Source organism: Terrapene carolina, unplaced genomic scaffold (assembly GCF_002925995.2).
Source record: "Terrapene carolina triunguis isolate 2854851 unplaced genomic scaffold, T_m_triunguis-2.0 Scaffold96, whole genome shotgun sequence".
Taxonomy (NCBI): Eukaryota; Metazoa; Chordata; order Testudines; family Emydidae; genus Terrapene; species Terrapene triunguis.
This window is the reverse complement of record NW_020664447.1, coordinates 76,520,677-76,529,444: the sequence shown is the minus strand read 5'-3', so window position 1 is coordinate 76,529,444 and position 8,768 is coordinate 76,520,677.

The window sequence follows — 8,768 nt, the reverse complement described above, 5'->3', positions numbered from 1 at the left end:
CTTAAACTTCAATCAATTTACCAAATACACCACTGCACAATGAAAAGCCTCAATAAAGCAGTAATCTGGGGTTGGTGCTCATTCAAATCTTCTCCTACCTCTCTTTTCCTTAAGAAAAGAGCTAATTAAAGATCTTTTACCCCCACCTGGGAAACCCTTGCTTTGAAACAATTCAAAACTCCCATCTTTTTTTCCCATTCCCATTGCACTGAAGTAACGACAGGGTTAAATTGCTAATAGAGGTTTCATGAGGTCTGCCAGAGCCCACTCTCCAACACTTACATCTGTTCAACAATTATTACAGCATTTTTGTCATAAAAAATTCAACACCCTGAGTGTCGTGCTAGCAAAACCTGAAAATTTATGCAGTGAATAGAATAGCTAATTTCTCTGAGGAAATGCAGGGGGAAAAATACAGATTTAACTTAAATTCTCAAGTACTGTAGAGCACACATCTGACTCCTTCTTTAGGTTTTGCCACTGTGTAGCATAAGTAGAAATACCATCAACAGTAGATCAGCAGAGCTAGCAAAGTACATTTATGCCTTCGAAGAAACAATGGTTAAAACTCAGAAGGGTTCTGTACCGGGTTCGCCTCTTTATCTCTTCGCAGAATCTCATTTAAATAATACATTCTTTAGTTTAATTTCAGGATGGGGTTATTCTCTCAGTTCATATTGCTCCTATAGAATTAATGGTATCTTTCGAAATGGATAGATTAACCGCAAAGATGTGAAGGAGAAGAGCTGACAGGAAAAACATGCTTTAATCTTATGAACTCTGTGTAATGTTGCTTGATGGTTTCAATGAAAAAGAATCTTGTTTCTTTTCTCCATAAGGTTAGAAATATGGATTTTATGCTAAAATTAAAGCTGTCTAGTTAGGATGCCAGTGGACTAGAACAACATGCTAGAGGCTATAGCCTTCTATTCTCAAGGGCCATAGTCTTACTTCTAGTACTGGTGAGTTTACAGCCATAATGATAATTGCAGGCATGATGAACAGGGAGTTCTTTCACTGTCACAGGAGTAACAAATAAGACAAATGGTTATTAGGGGTCGGGGAGGTGGAACAATTTCAAATATTAAGGTGCACAGAGTATGCTGGCTCAAGGAAGGATGAGCATTTTACATTTACTCCCTGGGGGCCATATCCTGCAGAAGCTACAAGAGCTGGGCAAATGCTGCTACAAAAAAAGTATTCAAGAACAATTCATTCAGATATAAAACTACCAAGTGACTTGAAAAGTATTTACATTCACACAAGTGAGCTTGGTTTTTTTTATTCACAAGAACGTGAGAAGGATGTGAGTCTCGCAAGTGCTCATGCAAACATATGTTCAAGCAAAAGTTTACATGGGAAGGGTTCAGGTAGTCCCGTCATCCAATCAGAGGCCAGAAACAAACCCAGGTGACTTAGTAAGCAATCACATACCACAGGGAGCATATATTGAATAGTCAAAGTGTACAGTTCACAAACTGCCCACAGGCTAAAATATACTGGCATAAAGTGCTTGACAAACACTTTTAAATAACCAACAAATCTAAAAATCAAGTCACACAGTTTCAAAGGTGGCAAATGATTTGAATGCCTTAGTTTTTGTATGTCCAACTTGAGCTATCTGGGACTTGATTTCAGAGGTGCTGAGCACCTGCAGCTGCCATTGACTGGGCTCCCAAAAACGCCGAACATCAAGGGCCATTTTTGAGAATTTCGGGTCACATTACACAGATATAATTTGTGAAAAGAAAAAAAAAAAGATTAAATGCTAGTCCTTACTGAACCACAATACCACTGAGGTGAAGAACTGAGTAGAGACTACACGATTTTGTCCTTGAATATTAATGCACTTCCTCCAATTTTCAAATTGTCAATACGAATGAAAATGGGTATGTTATACATAAAAAAAAAAAATCACTCTGCTCCATAAATACTCAAAATAATTCTCTCCCCCCAAATGAATGACTGCTATAAAATGATCATTTTCATCCCCTACCATCGCAGCAAGTGGTAGAGGTGCATATGCTCTATGAATCTTAGGACCTGCAGAAATAATATTTCAATGATGCTTATCACTTGATGCAATGTACCTATTAAAGAACATGTCCCATATATATATTTTTCAAATAAACATTCAAATTTTTTGGTATTGTTATGTAATGTGAATTTCAAACATGCTTCCCCAAAATACTTGGTGATTCTACATCCTAATTCTAGATAACTGTTAGTGCGATCAATTATATGCCACAAAGAACAGAAGGAAAAATAACTTTTCTTCTCCTCTTTGCTTTCCTTTTCTCCTTCTCCCAGCAGTGGGGCTAGCACCCATGGAGTATGGTTGGCCTTCACAGGACACAGATGCCAAGTGTTGGCAGATATTATTGCAGTGTCAGAATCTTTTTCCTTGTCAAGATCCCCTGGCAGTTGTGTTAATGGATCTGGAGCTGCCTCTGGGTCTGTCACATTGGGCAGCAGCTGATGGGTTGTTTTCTACAGTGTCCTCCTGCATGACATCTTCCTTTAGCTTATCTTTGGTCTGAGGAATTTGTACACTATTGTTTGCTTGGAAATAAGCTACTATAAATTCTGCATTAGGGCTGTGAATTCTTCACAGATTTCCTTGCTGCCCTCAGAGCTCACATATGCACGTTTTTCTTCTGTAGTACAGCCTCTATATAACTCTGACTGTCCTGCAGTTAAATAACTTCCCCTGCAACAACAACAAAAATGGTTTGAACTGATGAAACTATTTGTTATGAATTTGTGTCACTGCCCACCCCCTATACAATTTTTTGATTGTTTTTGGTTAGTTAATCTTTTGCCAACTGATCCAGACTTTCTTCTACTGTATGTCACTTTTGAGTATTCATTGACTCGTTTGGAACAATAATTTTTAGCCTGTGGGTTTTCCCATGAACTGTTCACTTTCTTCGACTATTTGCCATTCGCTATTTGTGCTGCATGGACTAGTCACTTAAGTATTAGGCCCTTGAGCCTACAAAGACTTATCTGAACTCACTGGGATGACACACAGTGCATATAATTAAGCACATGTGTAAATCTTTGCAGGCTTGGAGTCTTTGACTGCAATCTACTATTCAGATTGTAAATTTTTTGGGATAGGGACTCATGGGCTTGATCATGCTTGTGCCAATCCAGCAAAGAACTGGTAGAGAAAAAAGGCCAGATCCTCAGCTGGTGTAAATCAGCACACATCTATTTTCAGTAGAGTCATGACAGTTTACACCAGCTGAGGGCTGGGTCCAAAGTATTTGGCTCCGGAGTGATTAACTTTTTGTGGGCAACACTGACTCAGAGCAGAGCTCTTCTTCACACTTGGTAGCTTGTATCAGAGGGGTAGCCGTGTTAGTCTGGATCTGTAAAAAGCAACAGAGAGTCCTGTGGCACCTTTAAGACTAACAGATGTATTGGAGCATAAGCTTTCGTGGGTGAATGCCCACTTTGTCGGATGCATGTAATGGAAATTTCCAGGGGCAGGTATAAATAAGCTGGCAAGAATCAGTCTGGAGATAATGAGGTTAGTTCAATCAGGGAGGGTGAGGTCCTCTGCTAGCAGTTGAAGTGTGAACACCAAGGGAGGAGAAACTGCTTCTGTAGTTGGCTAGCCATTCACAGTCTTTGTTTAATCCTGATCTGATGGTGTCAAATTTGCAAATGAACTGAAGCTCAGCAGTTTCTCTTTGGAGTCTGGTCCTGAAGTGTTTTTGCTGTAAGATGGCTACCTTTACATCTGCTATTGTGTGGCCAGGGAGGTTGAAGTGTTCTCCTGCAGGTTTTTGTATATATTGCCATTCCTGATATCTGACTTGTGTCCATTTATCCTTTTACGTAGTGACTGTCCAGTTTGGCCAATGTACATAGCAGAGGGGCATTGCTGGCACATGATGGCATATATAACATTGGTGGACGTGCAGGTGAATGAACCGGTGATGTTGTAGCTGATCTGTTTAGGTCCTGTGATGGTGTTGTTGGTGTAGATATGTGGGCAGAGTTGGCATCGAGGTTTGTTGCATGGATTGGTTCCTGAGTTAGAGTTGTTATGGTGTGGTGTGTGGTTGCTGGTGAGAATATGCTTAAGGTTGGCAGGTTGTCTGTGGGCGAGGACTGGCCTGCCTCCCAAGGTCTGTGAAAGAGAGGGATCATTGTCCAGGATGGGTTGTAGATCACTGATGATGCGTTGGAGAGGTTTAAGCTGAGGACTGTAGGTGATGGACTTGGTAGCTTGTGCACATGAACCGCGCAGGCTCCATTTGCCCTTTCATTTGTAAAATCATTCTCTCCCCCCCCCCCCCCCCCCCCAAAACCCCATCTAACTTTTACATTTTTAAACAATCTTGTAATGTTTTGAATGCACAAAATATGTTTGGTATAGAGGAAACAGGTGACGATTAGGATGAGTCAGTGCACCTCAAAGCAGCCTGATTTGGCTACACCAGCATCCAAAAGCTGTTCCATGCAGACCAGACGCAGTAATCCACCTTTCCAAATGCACACTGATGGAAATGTTTAGTCCTATGGCTTTTTGGGTTAATCAGTTTTTAAACTCAACGCACAAAGGGAAAAAAAGGGGGTCAAGGAAATGTTGAGGTTCATACAGCAATGCCATTTTCTATTACATAGCTCGAAACACAAACAGGATTCGTAAATCGCAGCATGTAACACGACATGAAATTCTGAGGGGCAGATGCATTCCTGCACTGAGAGGCAGCTTGAGGCTTCTCTACTCACAGGCTCCTGTGAGCCCATTAGGCCCTTGGCACAAGCTAGAGTAGCACTGTGGGCTGCCCTAAGTTGCACTACTACATCAATGGTCTCGATGGGCCATTGCAGGGATAAAGAATCTAGGATAATAGGCCTGTCTCAGTCATTCCCTATTTTGCCCAGGATCTGCTCCCTCACTTTTCTGTGCCACTCCCTCACACTCCTGCTCAGAGCTGTGCAGAGCAAGCTTTGCAGCTGGAGTACAGGCTTCCTGTTCTGGTGCTGCTCACCTGAGAGCTGTAGAGCAATGCTGAATCAGGCCCTCACAGACCGTGGACCTGATTCTCCTCTCATGTATCCAATCATAAAACAGGAGCAACTCCAGTGATGCCAATGGGTTTATACCAAAATGAAACAGGTGTAATTGAGAGGAAATCATGCCCACTGTATCTCTTAAAGACAAGAAGCCAAGTAACCACATTAAAGGCTGGAATCACACTGACTGAATGATCGCATGTTACAGTTGAAATTTTCCTCAAACTCTTATTGCTAAAGCAGAGCAATTTTGTTTTTATAAATGTCATCAAATAGTGTTAATTGAGAATCTTATTTCTACGCCCTTGAGGAGAGAGGCAGCATCTTCCTCTGCCTTTGGAAAGCACCTTGTGCATTTGGATGCCGCTGCAACCCAAGTAAATAATACACCTGTTCAAAACTAGAAAGAGTCAGTATTCTGTACTGGAAAGAAGCCAGGTCACCTGAGGAACAGCAAGAGGTGTTAGGTGAGGTGACTCTACTCTCTCTAGAGGGAAGAAGGAACAGCCAAAAGCCTTCTGTTACCATTATGAAGCGTCCAAAGGGCTGAAGATGGAAAATAAAAGCTCTCTTCTCATTATTCTGGTATCTCTGGAAGGGGAAAATGAGACCTGTAACAGCCTTCTCCTAATGAGTCAATTGGCTCCAGAGTGGGGGAAGACAGCATGATGAGACACCAGTAAATTTCCACAAGAATCTGCTATAGGCAAGCCATGTGCACAGAGCAAAGCCCAGAAGTTGCTTCCCCATATGAACTTAGAAAGGGGGAGCAGGATGCCAACAACTCTCTAGGTTGTTCTGCTTCAGATAACAATCTGCTTTCATTATCAAGGGGCAGAGGAAATGGGCCACCAGGAATCTCTACCCAAAGAAAGGCAAGTCTCAGAAGAGGGTAAAAAGAGAACACTAGCAACACCCTCCTGTGTGACACTATGATTCTGCTGCCCCTGAAGTGGGGAGTAACTTTCTTCTGTGACCTCTGATGTAGGAGCAGGGAGGATGCATACCCACCAATAGCTTCCCCAACAGTCTGTCTCCAGAGGCTGAAGGTGTGACAGATGCTGGAAGCCTTGTCCCACTCTATGATAGGTTGTCTTAGGCGGGAACTGGACCACCATCTGCCTTTTGCTTACATAGGACAAGGAAGTAGGTCAACAGCATCTTCCTCTCTCCCACTATTCTGCCATTCCTTGAAAGAGGAAGGGAGGCAGGCTGCCAAGGAAGTGAGACCTCAGCAGTCTCCCTTCATGAAGATCTGTGGTGCAGCAAAGACTTGCAACAGGTCACACTCCCTCATGTTCACAGTAGTTTTTTATTTCTATTGTCTCTTCAAATCAGGACTAATTGAGCCTGACACTTGGTTACACCACGGTTGACCCCCAATTTACACCCATGAAAGTGGCAAAAGAAACAAGCCCATTGTCTGTTTTAAGTAATCTCGCTTCATACTGATGAGTCAATACAGGGGCACAGTTATCTGTTATTCTCCCAGAGTATGGCTCTGTTTCAAAAACCCAAAATAGCAAAGTCTGCTGCATTGACAAGCAGAAGACCCAGATTAGAGAATTTCAGACATCAGTCTATCACAAGCCCATCAAAACCATGTATACTATGCAAATGCTGATAGGAGAGATGGACCAGCTGACTGAAACAATATAGCAATACAATATGTTTGCTTTTAAAAAGTTAGATAATTAAGGTAGCAATCATAATTATTCCCCCTTATGAGCTCTTTAGCTTTACTATGTTTATGGCTGGGGGACTATTTTTAAAGAAAGAGTTAGAAAACAGCCATGATTCATGACAAAGGTCAATTTTTAAACACAGATAGTTGAATTATAATTAGTTGTGATTTCTAGTTACTATCTAAATGTAGGGTCTACTCCTCAGGAGATCATTCTGTTCTGCTACTGAGTTTTAGAAACAAGCATCTGAGGCAAATGAATGCATACAATGCATGCAAGAGGTAAAAATAATAGTCAAAATAACCTATTATCTTTGAAAGCTGGTTTTAGTGTTATTTTTAATTCCAAGCACAAACAGAAATTCATAGGTGAATGCTGCCTCAGTTGGTTTCACTTTATAAAATGGTCATCAAGTCCATATCAAACATGTGTGTTTTGGAGTTAAATCCTCTAAAACAATGAGATGAAATAAGTAATCATTTGATAGAAGTACTTATAATGAATTAGATTTGAAAATGTTGGAAAGTCATTCAAGGAAAATCCTTCTTTTACCTTACACTGAAAACATATCATTAGCCTTAATTTAAGTCAAGGCGAGGGGGGGAAGGGGGAAAAAGACATTGCAGGAAATTCTTGAGTGACTATTGTTTAATCCCATTTAGGGACACTTTGAACAATGACATATATATAATGAGATATTTAAAATTCTTTGGTCAATCTCTAGCTAAAGGCTTTTACTGTGGAAAGAATGAGTAATTCAATATGGACTACACAGCCTTTCACATGCTTTTATTCTTGATTTGTTGGACATGTGTAACATAAATTTTGAAACCAATCTATTAATGACTTAAATTGGAAACTGGTTTCCTTTGCTTTACATACAGCATTTCAGTAACAAGCATAATAACAGGTAGATCAATAGATCCTATTTGGTGCAGTATGTTAACATTAGTCCTGTGTCTCTATTTATGAATATGTCAACAAATTTCTGTTTCAAGGAGGATGGCAAAAATATTTTTCCAGTGTCAAGGTTATTTAACCACATGAAATAGTAGAAATTTTTGTATATGTGTTTTGTTTCATGCTAACCTTCTCCCTCCTCCCCCATTTAAATAACCCATGTTTTGATCAAATCAGTGGGTAAAAATATTTTTGCATCAAATCTGTCTGCTGTCAACTCAAATTATGTTCTTTAAAATGGACAGTGGTTCTGGGAAGAAAATCAAATTTTTTTCTCTCAGTGAGAGAAACATAAGGAAGGAGAAGGGCACTAATATAAACACAAATTTAAAAAGAGAGAGAGAGAGAGAGAAAGACACAGAAAGCGCAAATGACTGAGTTTACCATTTGAAGAAGAAATTTAGCTAGGGAATTATTTCCAACCTATAGTTCTCAAACACAGCATGAAAAGACAGAAAAATGAAATTTTAGTCATTAGAATTTGACAGCTCCCAGTCATAATATGCTGACATGTGTAACGGGAATTAAGGGGTTCTGCAGGCAGAATGAGCATTAATAATTTTTTAGGCAAATCATTTCTTTTAGCTCCATGAATCTACTATGTTGGAGGATCTCTGGACACTTACAAATGACAGGTATAGCACAGCTGTTCTGTGCTTTGTATTCTTTGTTAAATAGATTTAATCTAGGGGCATTAATTATTGTTTGACTGGAACAAATTTTCTATGTCACAAGTATGTAAGGGCTCTGTCCAGGAAGGCACAAGAAATGAAACATGGGTGCAGTCAAAATAGATCCAGCAGGCTCTTTGGCCCCTCACCAGTGAAGCACAACTTTGGCTCATTATCACAAAACCATGAACACTTTGGGGGCTCCACAGACTAAATGTTTCCTGCTTGACTAATGACCTTCAGTTTCTATACAACATCGAGCTGTTTCTCCACTCATGATCCTATTTGGAAATTGGTCCACATGGAATGCATCAAGCCCACAGAACCTGATAATACCCAGACAAAACTAATGTTAAACAAAGGGAGTGAGGGATTTGTTCCTGGGGGCCAAAAGGGATGAAGTCGATGTAAACGG